This window comes from Vanessa tameamea, chromosome 31, assembly GCF_037043105.1.
Source record: "Vanessa tameamea isolate UH-Manoa-2023 chromosome 31, ilVanTame1 primary haplotype, whole genome shotgun sequence".
NCBI classification, from domain to species: Eukaryota; Metazoa; Arthropoda; class Insecta; order Lepidoptera; family Nymphalidae; genus Vanessa; species Vanessa tameamea.
The window spans coordinates 976,298-993,148 of NC_087339.1; the positions used below are offsets into that span (position 1 = coordinate 976,298).

The window sequence follows — 16,851 nt, forward strand, 5'->3', positions numbered from 1 at the left end:
CGTGAACAAAAATAAAAGACATGGTAAATATCCCGTTTTAAATACTGTTAGTAATAAAAATAACCATGTCAATTTAAAAAGTTTTTTTATTTGTTACTCACGAATAATGAAATTAACTTTCTATGTAATTTCTTTCTGAAGAGATCCTCTTGGTAGTTTAAAAGGGCGTAAATGTCTCTTTTCTTAAGATTGGAGCCTTGGAGTTTGAAATCGATATTTATTTTAAAAAAACTCTCTCCACCTCGGACTCTAAAAAGAACTATTTTATTGTGGAATGGCCCATCCGAGTAGCTCATCATATATTCAACCTTCACACAGCAATACCTTGTGTGGAATGTTCCACATATCTTTCTCCAGGAATAAGGGACGTAACGCCTTGGTTTTCAAGATTGGGGAGCATTGGTCAATTGAGAAATGATTAAAATTTCATACAGTGCTAATATCTATGGGAAGTGGATACTATTTACCATCAGGTGCTCAAATGACAGCCATCCTACGGAAACCATGAAATGAATTAAAGGAAAAAATCATTAAAATGAAACAAATGCAATCTGCGTTTGATTTCTTCGCTGTTGAACATGAGATAAATTATAAACACAAATTAAGCACATGGAAATTCTGCTTGTCTGGTTTTTACATAAAATCAGATGCACGAGTTCTAACCGAGTAGAATATTCTTAATATTAATATTTATTTCATTAGAAATTAAAGACAAACCACATATATATCAAATTCGAGACCAATATTTAGTAGAAGGATGTCGTAAATCGTCCGACCTAATAGCTTTTAAGAGGCTTTTAGAGCGAGACTAAGTCTAGACCAAAAATTAGTTAAGTGGGAAACTTCATAAATCTATATTAATATTTTTTCTAAAACTGAAAATGGTGCGTGGACGTAACGTTGTTACAAGACGACTAGTCAGAAGTGTAACTGTGCTTTACTGAGCCACTGGGTACACACATCTGTGTGCTCTGTGCTACAATTTCTAAATAGAAATATTTTAATTAATTACATCTCTTTAATTTATAAATTTTCGACATAGTTTTTAAGAAATAATTTTACTAACATATAGGTAGGGCTTTGTTCAAGCCCGTCTGGGTAGGTACCCACTCATAAGATATTCTACCGCCAAACAGCAGTACTCAGTATTGTTGTGTTCCGGTTTGAAGGGTGAGTGAGCCAGTATAACTACAGGCACAAGGGACATAACATCTTAGTTCCCGAGGTTGATGGCGCATTGGTGATGTAAGGAATGGTTAATATTTCTTACAGTGCCATTGTCTATGGGCGGTAGTGACCACTTAGCATAAAAGTACTTTAATATTCGGCGTAATAAAGATTTTAATTGCATGCAAATAATTAATTACAATAAAATATTTATTCTTTTTCACCACTACTAAAACACTCATTAATTTAAACATTCTTAATTTGAATCTGCAATAAACTAGATTGTCAAACAAGATAAGCCGTGACGTTGTCTATTTCGAGCGACTTGACGCTTATGTCGGATTAGCGAGCAACTTCACCGTGTAGTTTTCACGTCACTTCGTGCGCACGTCATAAAAAGTCACTGTCATAACTTTTTCATAAGGCGCAAGCACAAGGGGCGTAATATAGTTCCCAATCGGCGATTAATGGGTTACTATTTCTGACTGTGCTAATATCTATGGGCCGTGACCAATCACAGTTTGCCAAATGAAAATGCCAGTCTCCTTTATCAATCAAAAGTCATATAAAGTCAAATAGGAACTTGATTTGTATGTAACTGATTTCTTTTATTATTGACGAGTTTTACATTAGCAGCCAGTAAATTTTCCACTGCTGGTCTAAGGCTTCCTATCCCTTTGAGGAGAAGGTTTGGAGCATTCCACCACGCTGTTTCAATGTGGGTTGATGGAATACACATGTGGCAGAATTTCGTTGAAATTAGACACATGCAGGTTTCCTCGCGATGTTTTCCTTCACCGCCGAGCACGAGATGAATTATAAACACAAATTAAGCACATGAAAATTCAGTGGTGCTTGAAACCTTGAACCCGCAATCATCGTAAGTTATAATTTATAAGTTTTCTTTAATTATAAATGACTTCAATCATCCTGTCTTCCAAACGTCCCAAAACGCTATTTTTTTTTAACCTAACAACGATTAGACGTTTTAACGTCGAAGCCATAACTGTTAGTCGATTTTAAATGTATGTTAATCCAGTAATAACTCCGAAACCCTCGTTTTCCTTGAGTACCCCGTAATAAGATAACAGTGTTCTTGGAATAATGAATATTCATAAAACCTTTGAATAATTAATTATGTTCCGTCTTCTAAAAAATCAAAAGGAAGAAAAATCCGCAGGAAGTTTATTTTTAATTTCTCTTTTCGATGTTTTAAACGAGCTATTGTTTCGAAATCTGCTAGCCGCCGAGTTTGAGGGGGTCCGTATAATATTTTGAAAAAAAAACTGCGCGGAGGATTGCAAATGTACAATTATGATCTCCTGGTACTAATGTCCTTCTATATTGTAATTGTTATTTAATATTTAACTAACCATCATAAATCATATAACATTATAATATTATACATTATTTAAATTTACATATAAATATCATTATAAATTATAAAACAAAGTCGGTTACCGCTGTCTGTCCCTATGTATTATATCTATATGCTTAGATCTTTTAAGAATATTTTAATAATAAACTCGTTTTGTTAAAACTGTGACGGTCACGTTTTTTTAATCAATAATTGAATTAAAAAAAATTTACGTTACTAAAATAATATCATTTTTGTTATCATTTAAATTTGTTGTCAAATAGAGGTTTTATGAATTAAAAAAAAACAAAGATCACTATAAAACTGGATTTACCAAGGTGATCGATAAATCGTAGTCTGCCTGATTAAAAGTTAAACGTAGAGGGGCATCTTAGTAACAGAACACATCTGTAGCTTGAGCGTTCCGCGACACTCACTAAAATATAGTAAATGTCAAAGTTAAAATCGGTATCCATTAGTAACGGATATACAATCTATTAAGATCTCTTTGATCTGTTTGTTCTAAATGCATTTATATTAATCGCTCAGCGTTTTGTTATTTATCTGTGCGTTTCAATTTATATTTTATTCGTTAGTATATTAGTGTACGAAATTAACAGTTTATTTTAGTTGATAAGTTGAATAATTGCCAAGCGTTAAAGACCGATCGACGTGACACCGTTACTGTATTAACGAAATCTTCTATGTATATGTGCATACAATAAAATTGGTGTGTCTGTTTGTAACATTAAAATAACCGCTTTTTACTAAATTCATATGTATGTATACACGGTACGTATACCAAGTTTTTTTCAATTTTAGTCTGTCTGTTTGTTCCGGCTAATCTCTGGATCTACTTTTGAAGGGACTTTCGCTGGCAGACAGCTGGTGTTATAAGAAGTAACTTATACAATAATCACTTTTTTGTTAAATTCAAACGCGCACAAAGTCGCGGGCAGATCTAGTTTAATTATATAATTGTACTAGCTAACCCGTCCCTTCACACAGTTACAATAAGGTCTATATTCAAATTTTAAATTAAACAAATTTAAAAAGAAAACTTGTTCTTTTTTAGCTAGGAAAAGTGAAATTCTCGACTTTTCTCTCCTATAATATGCATGTATTGTACTATTGACAAAACAAATTAACTTTTATTAAATTTATTACATGAATATAAAATAATAATTAATTAATAATAAAATACTTTAATCAATTTCTGGTTTGCTAATATTATTACAAAAACAGTTAAACAATGATACGCCTGACCGTATATCGCGCTGCTTCCCGAAATGTTGACGTATGACGTTCGGAAAGTTACACTAAACATATAAACCTTCCCCTTAAATCACTATGATTTTTTCATTAAAAAAAAATATACTCCCGAATGCCATACCTAATCATTACCAAGAATCGAACCAGCGACCACAGTAGCTCTGAATGTTGCCGTCGTCAATTACAACGCCCATTCCGAGCAGAAAACGGGGTGTTCCGTATAAATTATTTGAGATATTCCGTATAAGGGCTATAAATTTCAAAGTACATTAGTAATGTCAAACGCAAAAATTTTATTTTAAATATATGATCCAGTAGGGGGGTATTCTGTAAGAATTAACTCGAATCTCACCGCAGTTTAATCTCAGAATTACGCGATATTGACTTTTATAATTATAAAATGTAGTAATATCTTCGAAAATATTCATTTAAATTACACGCTGTAAAGGGCCATATTGATCTATACTAAATTCACAATGTATTTTTGGTACTGAATTGTATAAGGATTAATGCTGTATTGCTTAAAATCGCTTCGAAAATAAGCCATTATTTCTCGTAAAAAGTAAAGGATAAAAAATAGTTAACGTGGGTTATCCCTAAGAGATAGACACATACCATCGCGGACTTTTTTGAAGACCTTTATAAGGTGTACAATACTGTAGTACATTATTTTGATCTATCTCGTAGGGTTCAACCAGCGTTGCAATAAGCACAAAACAATGTGTTTATTTACGACATCACATTTAAAACCTCTAAAATTATCAGTGTTTCTCTACTATATTGTGCATGTATTATAAATAAACCTTCCTCTTCAATCACTCTATATATTGAAAAAACCGCATCAAAATCCGTTGCGTAGTTTTAAAGATCTAAGCATACACAGGGACAGATAGACAACGGTAAGCGACTTTGTTTTATACTATGTAATAACAACGGAATATACAGTACACGCACACACGAGACCGTAGAGAGGGGACGGAGAGACGTGACGGTATGAGAGAGCGTCGTGACGTTTGACGGCACGGCACGCGAGTCAGTCTCACCGTGACAACAGGATGTTTCACGTCAATACATGTAGCCGTCTCAGGAGGCCCGACAGCTGGGAAAACTCAAATGGAACTCAAATGTAATTAGTCACATTTTTAATTTAGAGATCTGTTCCTCCCCGCGGCGTTTCAATTGCTTGGCAAATGTCGTAATTTTTAATTAAGGCTTGATTACAGGGCTGTTGTCTACGCTTTGATTAGTTTATTTGAACCAATTGTCTTGTAAAAAGGGTGATGCATATTCTATTGCTTAAAATATATTAATTTTATCTTAAGCTAAAATAAAATCTAACCTTACCAGATAGGCTTGCAAAGAGCTCTACCGCAGAGTGAATCCGAGCGTATACTTGAATTTAAGTTTAAAAAAATGCAAACTGACGTCAACGACTGTGATTGGTCGTTCTACGTTATTATAAAATTATATATAAAACTGTAACGACCCGTACAACACAAACCATCTCTCAAGTAAAGCGTATACTATTTTAATTCAACTTTTTTATTTTAGCGTTAACAGTAACTTTAAAATGTCATGATATTATCATTCATTACGCGGTCTTGGTACAGGTTTTGGAAAAGCATTAGGAACTCCCTTATTTTGTTTATAATATAGTTAAGCGGACGAGCAAACGTACCACCCGATACGTGGTCACCGCCTATAGACATGACAGTGTAAGAAATATAAACCATATGACAGACAATGCGCCACCAACCTTGGGAGCTAAGTATGTCTTTGTGCATGTGGTTACACTGAACGCTCTCACCCTTCAAACCGAACCACAACAGGACTAAGTATTGCTGCTATGCGGTATAATATACGACAAATGGGTGGTACCAACTCAGACAAGCTTGCATAGAGCCTTCCGAGTAATAGTGATACAGGTGTCTATAGACGACGGGAACCATCAGATACTTTTTCCCTTGTAAGTCGCGAATTACTTTTTTTTTATGATATCGGTAGACGGACGAGCAAATGGGCCACCAGATGGTAATTGGTCACCGCCGCCCATAGACAAAGGCGTTGTAAGAAATATTAACCATTCCTTACTTCACCAATGCACCACCAACCTTGGGAACTGAGATGTTACGTCCTTGTGTCTGTAGTTACACTGGCTCACTCACCCTTCAACCATTACATTACTATTAATTTATAACTTGATTGGCTGTTATTAACGATATGGTCTCAATGGATGCGCTGATTGGTGAACAAAGTCAATCAGAATGAATATTTTATAAATCAACACTTAGATTATCCAATCAGAGTTCGAGTTTCCAATTATCCTAAACAAACTGCGAATTATGCAATGATCCTTAAAATATCTCGGAGGTCAAGTCACGATAAAAAAATCTTATTGTATGTCAAAAATCCTACTACCGATTCGGAAATAAACACCTCGGATCTACGACGAACCAGCGAAAGGAACTCGACGAACTCAGAGAGATTTTTTTAATCCCAAGTTTAACAATTCGGAGTTGATTTACAGTTAAATGTTCCGAAGGTTGGTGGTGTAATTGCCATATATAGAATGATTAATATTTTATCAGCGCCAATGTCCAGGGTCGATGGTGACCACACACATTAACAGCCTGTAAATTTCCCACTTCTGGCCTAAGGTCTCCTCTCCCTTTGAGGAGAAGGTTTGGAACATATTCCATCACGCTGCTCCAATGCGGGTTGATGGATACACATGTGGCAGAATTTCGTTGAAATTAGACACATGCAGATTTCCTCACGATGTTTTCTTTCGCCGCAGAGCTCGAGGTGAATTATAAACACAAATTAAGCACATGAAAATTCAGTGGTGCTTGCCTGGGTTTGAACCCGAAATCATCGGTTAAGATGTACGCGTTCTAACAACTGGGCCATCTCGGCTCTAATATATATAATATTTATGGTGACCACTAACCAAAAAGTGGCCCATTTTCTCGTCCGCCTACTTACTACAATAAAAAAAATACCATTGTATTCATACATACAACATTATCTTGGATCATGTTGGTAGATTATAGTGCAAATCGTACTTAGATTTCAATGATTTGACGACCTCCGTGGTCGAGTAGTGTGTACACCGGTTTTCATGGGTACGCCGCTCCGAGGTCCCGGATTCGATTCCCGGCCGAGTCGATGTAGAAAAAGTTCATTGGTTTTCTATGTTGCCTCGGGTCTGGGTGTTTGTGGTTCCGTCGTTACTTCTGATTTTCCATAACACGAGTGCTTTAGCTACTTACATTGGGATCAGAGTAATGTATGTGATGTTGTCCAATATTTATTTATTTATTTAATGGGACAATTTCCTAGCATTTTCGTAATAAACTGATTTCTACAATTATCCAATAAAATTCACTAAGAAAATCCCCATATTATGAGCTGTATCGTTGAGTACATTTGCATAATCTGTAAAAATAATATTGAATACACAGACAAAGCCCTATTCGTTTATTATATGTATATATTCAACCCTATAGTAAGTTTTTAATTAAATATTAAAATTCATGCTACAAGCCGCGATAAGAACGCACCCTCGCGGATATAGTCAAGACGAACGGTCTTGATACTTTGCATTTTATTTATCAAAGATTAAAATGTTTTTTGATTAAATTTGTTTAAGCCAATGTCCCAATTGTTAGAAGACATTAATCTCAATTGGTTACATATACGAACCTTACAGTTACCGCTTAATAGTTTAGTATATATCTGTCTGTCTATTTGTTACGCTTTCACGGCTAACAAACTGAATCTGATGGAATTTGGTATGAAGCGAGCTTGAACTAAGAGGAACGACAAAAGCTTTTTTATACGTAACACCAGGCGTACGTTACACTAGCTTAATCATTCTTCTAGTATACGACAATAAAAAGTATTTCTTCAACAATAGCAAAAGAGTCGTCTCTTTTTGTATACATTTAAGTAAAGTATCAAAATTACTCACACGTAATACAAATCTTGTGTTAAGTTTAAGATCAAATTGTGCAGTCAACTGGCGCTTCCGTTCCGTGATTCCGATCCGAGCGAATTCCGCGCAGATTTCAACAGACATTTAACCTTTAATAATTATTTAATATAAACTTTTATAATATAAAACTCGTACAATTTTATAAAACTATTTTGTAAAAAAAATACTGAAATTGACAAAAGATTACGGGCTGAATTTCTGCCGCGGTTTCTTCTCAGGTCAGGGTATGTTCTTTTCCGAACAGGTAAGGGGTAATGTTTAATTTAACAATCAGTAAGTAAGCGCAATGGCTCTATATCTAATAAAAATCGAAGTGATATTCCATTTGATAAACAATTCCATAACCAATATGCCTATTCAACACAAGATTACATCTTCAATCATCAAAAAGTATAGCTAATACTTGTTGAATTTCAAGCAGGATATTTTTTTTTATAAAAACGGTAGGCAATGGTACATGGTCACCAGTGCCCACAGACATAGGTGCTGTCAGATATTTGAATAATTTCTTTGCGCCACCCATATTGGGAACTAAGTTATGTCCCTTGTGCCTGTAGTTACACTGGCTAACTCATCCTTAAAACCGGAATACAACAATACTAATCATTGCTGCTTACCTACCTACCCAGGCTTACCTAACCACCAATCGAATTAAATACCCAAAAGGTATATTATTCAACACAAGATTATAAAGAGATAGGCAGGATATATTACCTATATATATACATAATCAGCCTGTAAATTTCCCACTGCTGGGCTAAGGCCTCCTCTCCCGTTGAGGAGAAGGTATGGACCATATTCCACCACGCTGCTCCAATGCGGGTTGGTGGAATACACATGTGGCAGAATTTCGTTGAAATTAGACACATGCAGGCTTCCTCACGATGTTTTCCTTCACCGCCGAGCACGAGATGAATTATAAACAAATTGAGCACATGTAAATTCAGTGGTGCCTGTCTGGGTTTGAACCCGAAATCATCGGTTAAGATGCACACGTTCTAACCACTGGGCCATCTCGGCTCTCCCTATATATATAACTTAACCTATATATATAACTGTATGTAAATTTGTAACTAACATAATATATTTTAAATGTTGAAAAAGATTAACGACTGAGATTCTTACTGGTTCTTCTCAATATAATCTACATTCCGAACCGGCGGTTGCTTAACTTAATATAGTTTGTAAAATGTCAATTCAAAAGTGCTCGTAAAAGCCTACTCGAATAAAGCATATTTCGATTTTGTGTTCGAATAATTCAATATTAACTTCGGTATATGTAAATAAATACAACAAAAAAAATGTAAACAAATATAATATCAAAGACTTCGTATTTGACGTTGGAGCTGGAGATATAACAGGTGCACCCGCCCCACCCCGGTTAACCCCCCAAACCCCGAATACAAAGGAAACACCGCGGGCCTCACCAACCCCTTTGTCGTCCGAATTAATATTTAAACAAGATATCAGTGATGGGCTTTAGTATTTGTCGATTTATATTTCAATACTTTATCGATATATGTACTTCACATATTTATACAACTCGACTCGACTGTATCGAGTAAGTTACTCTTTTGTGAATGTATGTGATTTAACAATGAATCCCAGAAAGCGTTCAAAATGCCTCTGTTGCCAAATTAAAAACTGTTAAAGAACGCTTGCGTGCAAAAGGTTATACAATTATACAATTCATGGTTGAAATCACACCTCGAGAATGAAACGATCACCTCCTAGTTATATTTTTTTGATATAATTAATATTAGCCAGCTATTTCGCTCAAATTTTAAGGGTTGTTCTACATGTGTAAATTTAAAGCTATATGTGCATCCCTGGACGTCGGACAGAAGTGATAACTTAAATGAATCTAAATTGAACTATTTATAATAGAAATTGTTCAACTTGAAAAGCTTATGTTATTACTTAAATTTTATATATATTTATATGAAAATGTAAGGAAAAGTTATTTATTTATAAATTTATTGATTACTAGCGATGCTGGTACTAAACATACTACAGTATCATTACATACTATAAAACAAAGTCGCTTAACGCTGTTTGTCCCTGTGTATGCTTAAAACTTTAAAATTACACAACGGATTTTGATGCGGTTTTTAATAGATAGATTGATCCAAGAGGAAGGTTTATATGTATAATACATGCACAATATAGTAGAGAAACACTGATAATTTTAGGGGTTTCTAATGTGATGTTGTAAATAAGCACATTTTTTGCGCTTAGATTACAAATGCTGGCTGAACCCTACGAGATAGATCAAAATAATGTACTACAGTATTGTACACCTTAAACCTGTCTTCAAAAAAAGACCGTGATGGTATATGTCTATCTCTTAGCCATATTGCAATCGTGCGAAACCGGGGCGGGTCGATATTAGCCTATAAAACGTGATCGAAGCGAATTAATCCGTGATGATTTCAAGTATCGTAGCACCGTAGCAACGCGCACCCATCCCTACGCAGCCGCAGGCGACGACGCGTTCCAATTAGCCAGAGCAAACACCGCGTGTGCCATAATATTTTCGCTTCTATTCCTATTGCGGTTCACCTTGATGAGATACACGCTTCAATTCATATTATATACGATTGGTTTAAATTACAAAACACTTAAACATTGCTTCAAGTCTTAATTTATCTAGAAAAAATCGAACGTTAAAGATACGTAGCTACCCAAAAGGATAGTTGAATTTACTAAAATAGGTAAAGTTTTTGACTTAAGAGATTAAATATTTAGTCGAAGCGGGAATTCAATTTAAAAAAAAAACTATGTTTCTACAAACAAACATGTTGTTTATTTTTCATTAACATTGTAAATAATCGTGATATAAAAATAAAATGACCCGAAACCATCAGCCATCTTGATCGAATCTTTTTCGTCTGGTCAAAAATTCTGTATAAGTTCTGTAATTTTTTTTTTTTACGGTTTAACAGAACGATAATGAACAATTTATTAACATTTAGCAAAACGTATCTACTAGCCTATTTCAACTACAGGAGCAAAATACAAATCAAGAACTTTAACAATGAAATGATGCGATATCATTGGTCGAGAGGTGATATGATATTCATTATGGATTTGCGAAAAATGGCGTTTTGAATTTCGGCAAAGTTACTATCGGAAATTTGGAAGGAAAATTAAAGTAGTTACGTGGAATAGTTTTGTGTTATAAATAAAGATATATTAATCAAGAACTCTTAGTAGTGCACAATATAGCAGAACTATTAGCAAATCACATGGAATACGTAGATCTACGTTTTGTTGACTTTTCCAATTCGTATAAGAAAACTTCTGTCCGCGTTTTAAGTTACAAACGTTCGAAATTTGAAGTTGAGAGGCCGGCTTTTGATTGGCTGTACAATAAAAATAAACTATTCTATCAAATATAAGAAAACAAATCTTTAATTTCCCTAGAGAGGTCGTGTATCTTTTGAATGCGAAAGGATTTAATGTTTGATTTTCATATTGAATATTTAATAGTTACTTACTGTTAAGAGTAGAAACCTTTTAGACACTTTCATTTAAATAGTAGAAGTAAACGGACCGATAGACATACAAATATAGCCGGTAAATCTTTCAATATTGTCTGGTGGTACGGAACCCTCAGCGTGCGAGTTCGACTTGCACTTGCCCGGCTTTTATAGCGAATATGCAGGTGCTGGAGCGCACAATAGAATATGTGATGACTGTTATTTGTGTTCTGATCTGAAGTATGAGTGAGTCAGTGCAACAGGTACAAGGGACATAACATCGTAGTTCCCAAGGTTGATGTCGAATTATCAATGTAAGATTGTTTTCATTTACAGTATAAATATCTTTGGGAGGTATTGACCACGTCATCATTGATCAATGTGTCAGCCTGCCTTCCTATTTATATTTATATCTATAAATATGTACATATATATATTTATTAATGTGATAACTTCTTATGGGAGGGTAAACCGCTTCATTACGTAACGCGTTACGGTACCCGTCTGTCTGGTTTATGATCTGGATTTTGTTAATAAATAACCTTTCCTTACGTCATATTAATATACATAAAATTATATATAACCTAAGTTTTTCTCAAGTTAAACAATTTTAATTTTAAATAGTTCAACTTAGATTGGTTTAAGTTATCACTGCCGTCGGGCGTCCCGAGACGCACGTGTATTTTTTTCATACTTTATTGAGCTCTTATAATAGATGGCCCAGTGAGCCGAGATGGCCCAGTGGTTAGAATGCGTGCATCTTAACCGATGATTTCGGGTTCAAACTCAGGCAGGCACCACTGAATTTTCAAGTGCTTAATTTGTGTTTATAATTCATCTCGTGCTCGGCGGTGAAGGAAAACATCGTGACGAAACCTGCATGTGTCTAATTTCAACGAAATTCTGCCACATGTGTATTCCAGCAACCCGCATTGGAGCAGCGTGGTGGAATATGCTCCAAACTTTCTCCTCAAAGGGAGAGCAGCAGTTGGAAATTTACGGGCTGTTAATGTATGTATGTTAATGTAAATAAAATATTTACACAATTGAATATACACGTTGCTTGAGGTGCAACAGGCGGCCTTATCGCTAAAGCAGCAATCTCTTATGGGCAGAAATTGTTAGATATATATGTATATTGTATATATATGTGTGTGTGTGTTAGCAAGTCCGTTACGTTACATATTTGGCTAGATAAGCAAGTTAACATTTAAGTTACAACTTAGTAGCTGAGTACATTTTAAAGTGCTGACAAGCGAATACGTTAACTTTGGACAATAAATATCTAATATATTCGTCTATAATATTTTTTTCGTTTTGTGTGGTTTGGATGGAATGTTTTACGTGTCACGATGAGACCGGCTCGCGTGTCGTGCCGGCAAACGTCACGGCGCTCTCTTGTACCGTCACGTCTCACCGTCCGCTGTCTACTGTCTCGTGAGCGCGTTCATACAAAGCGACGTATTCTGAACTTGAGGAAAAGCATTTGAGTTCTTCCGTGACAAATTTATTATTATTATTATTTTATATATTATTTTTTATAAATTGTATTTAAAATTTTAACTAATAATGGCTCGTGTTTTAGTGTTAACTTTGCTAAAACTTACCATCCGCGGGTTCAAGCCCCTCCCAAACGACTATCCTGAATCCGCCACTAAAATATAATATAAAAAAATATGTATTTTTGTAGTGTTTGTGAGCGGACGAGGAAATGAGTTACTGAATGGTGAGTGGTCACCACCCCGATAGACATTATCGCTGAGAGAAATATTAACCATTCCTTACATAACCAATGCACAACCAATAAGATTAAGATATTATTAAAGCTCATTCAAACCGGAAATCAACAATACTAAGTATTGCTGTTTGATGGTAGAACTTGAAGAGCGGGTGGTACCTACCAAGAACCCACACAAAGCCCTACCATCACTCGTGCTTAGTTCAAACACGTAACCTATTTTAAAAGTCAATCGGTTAAAACTTCCCAAACGTTTAACAAGTCAGGGATCCATGAATAGATTATGAGTTTGAAATTAAAGTCAAACATTGGGGGTCAGTTTTCTTAAAGGAAGGATCTTAATAGAAAATTTCGTATACATTATATTGTATAGTAACTTTATTCTAGATTGATAGATTGAGATTTTTTTTATGATATATGTAGATGGACGATGTACATCTGATGGTAAGTGGTCACCACCGCTCATAGACATTGGCGCTGTAAGATATTAACCATTCCTTACATCACCAATGCGCCACCAAACTTGAGAACTAAGATGTTATCCCTTGTTCCTGTAGTTACACTGATCACTCACTCGTCAAACCGGAACACAAATACTGAGTACTGCTGTTTGGCGGTAGAATACCTGATGAGTGGGTGGTACCTACCGGGCTTGCACATAGCCCTACCAACATGTAATAAATTCCCAATTTAAATATGGAAGCGTATTTTTATTTACGCGTCATGATCCAACCGATCTACCAGATCAAAACCCGGGTAAAATAAATAAAACTAAATACTTTTCGTATATTATTTAGCTTTTATTACTGGCCAATATAACTTTAATCACATTTATTTATATTTAATAACTGCACGAAATTATTATTCGAACGCACACTTTCTGAACGCATCCGTAGACGTCAAACATGGCGGCCCGTTGAACTGTCATGACATTGAATTTTCAAGAATTTAATATCGAAATATCTCGATTATACGAATTTTGCGGGTATATATTATCGACTAAAAAATCATTATTTTTTAACGATCTACAATTTTGAGTAGGTTTTGATATGGTCTATTACGGACGTGCACGAAAATATTAATATAGATTGTTTTATTTAAACGGGATTATTAATAACAATTATGTCATTGTAATTGAGGTAATCTTGAACGTTGTTAATTTATTTAATTCTGTCTGTTATTTATTAAGTTACTAGCGACCCGCCCCGGCTTCGCACGGGTGCAATGGTCATACTAAATATACTACAGAATGTCTTACAACGTTCACAGTTTTTCATTCGACAATACCGCTATGTCCCTGCGTTTTAAATCTGTAATATCTTCGAAAATATTCATTTAAATTACACGCTGTAAGGAGCCATTTTGATTTATATTAAATATACAATGTATTTAAGGTACTTAATTGGATAAGGATTAATGCTGCATTGCTTAAAATCGCTTCGAAAATAAGCCATTATTTCTCGTAAAAAGTAAAGGTTAAAAAATGGTTGTTGTGGGCTATTCCTAAGAGATAGACATATGCCATCGCGGACTTTTTTGAAGACCTTTATAAGGTGTACAATACTGTATTACATTATTTTGATCTATCTCGTAGGGTTGAGCCAGCATTTGCAATGTAAGCGCAAAAATGTGTTTATTTACGACATCACATTGGAAACCTCTAAAATTATCAGTGTTTCTCTACTATATTGTGCATGTATTATACATATAAACCTTCCTCTTGAATCAATCTATATATTTAAAAGAATCGCATCAAAATCAGTTGCGTAAATAATATAATATTAATTATCTTCTTATTAATAATAAGAGTATAATAAATGTAATTACTCTACACTAGTATAATAACAATTTTAAATTTTCTTGGTGGTAGGGCTCTGTGCTAGCCCGTCTGGGTAGGTACCACCCACTGATCAGATATTCAACCACCAAACAGCAGTACTCAGTATTGTTGTGTTTCAGTTTTAAGAGTGAGTGAGCCAGTGTAACAAAAGGGAGATAAAATCATGGTTCCCAAGGTTGGTGACGCATTGACAATCTAAGGAATGGTTAATATTTCTCACAGCGCCAATGACTATTGATGGAATACTTACAACCAAGATGTCCATATTGGTCAACTGCCTAACTAATATACTTAAAAAAAAGTATTATTTACTAGACGGCTATGAAAAACATCGTGAGGAAAAGCTGCATTTGTTCGATAATTTCTTTTTCTATATAAAAGTACACGCGGTTATCTGTATAAAAATAAAGATACGATCTGACCGGCGTTAATTGAAAGATCGGGGAGGCTGGGATAAAAAGCATATGAATCAATTGGTCAGCGGTTTGTGTCCGTTCCACCCCACCCTCCCCCTTTTTTTCACCAATAATTATTGAATGTTACGAGGAAAATGGTTTATGATTTTTGACCTTCGAAATATCGATATAAACATATTTTATATTAGATAAATGCATCTTTAACAGAGGTCGTTTGTTCAAAAACATATAAATGTCAACTACATTATTTAATATGTAATAAACACGCTTATATTATTTATATAAACTTCACTTGACTCGCTTTCCGGTCTTCGATTAGGATGAAACCTTGCAAACGCTGTGAGTTCCGATGACAATACACGACTAGCTAAGAAACGTCATTACAAATCCAATATGGCGGCCTCCTCAAGATGGCGGACCGGCTGTTTGAAATCCACTCCCATGATATTGATATCAAATGAAAAGGTTTACTTTCAGGAATACGAAAAATATAGTCAAGTGACTTAAATCCAATATGGCGGACATCCAAGATGGCGGATTGGCTATTTGAAATCCACTCCCATGATATGGGTATTAAATGAAAGAGTTTGCTTTCGTGATTTTTAGTGCGTGCTAAAAGCGTGTTTTTTAGTTTTTTAATCTATTATTTTTAGTATTTATATATGTAGATAGAGTGTCACACTACAAATGTACTAAAATAAACGAGTCAACTTTATTATCTCGGTGCGCGTGACGGCTGCGCTTGACACTCGCCAAACGTCATAACGCGTACTTTCACGTTAGCTTGATCTTTTTGACAGACGGGCTAGTGATGAGAAACAGAAAATATAACATATATAACAGTCGATGGCACGATGGAATGCGTAATTCAAATTAGAATTCAATTTTTTTTTTACTTGTTTTTCTAAAAAGAATTATACCAGCTAAAGAGACCCCAACCAGAAGGACCCCCGTTCGTAACAATAACTTAACAATGATCTTTAATAAGGATTTTTGCAATCGATATTTGTAGCAGTTACTGCCTGTCATTCGCGTCCCTACCGTCCGACCGATGTAACTTCGTACAAGCGTCTATTATTTTCAGTCTTTCTATTTAAATTTTACTTTGAAGCAATAATATATAATATTTATTTATTTATTTATTTATTTATTTATTTATTTAATCGATACACCACAGTATTTAAAATATAGCACTTAAAACAAGAATACAATAAAATGACAGATACAATTTCAAACACTTAATAGGTATATACAGCATTAATAGTTACGTTAGCCTCCAATAACAATTTTTTTAACAATACTCTATTTAATAAATACTACAGACTGCAATATAGACGCTTATTAATTATTTAACATTTAAACAATTAGCAGAAAAATTAAATGAATTAAAAAAAAAAAAAAATAACTAACAATAATTACAACAATGACAAATTAAGATTTTTTGAGATAAATCCATAGTTTACAATGTTCTAATATTAAGTAGAATATAACAAACTAAATACAACAGTAAAGATATCAAAACAATAAGGCTCCCAGCGTTAATTTTTTGCAAAAAAGTGGTAGTGAGTCGTGAAAAATGTCA

The 16,851-nt window shown here is 34.6% G+C and overlaps 1 protein-coding gene across 1 annotated transcript in view; it reads left to right on the forward strand.

The window, feature by feature from the left end:
- LOC113392148 (zinc finger protein 175-like) overlaps nucleotides 1-16,851 on the forward strand; it is a 479,450-nt gene that overhangs the window by 332,726 nt on the left and 129,873 nt on the right. The gene's annotated exons all lie outside the window — the stretch shown is intronic.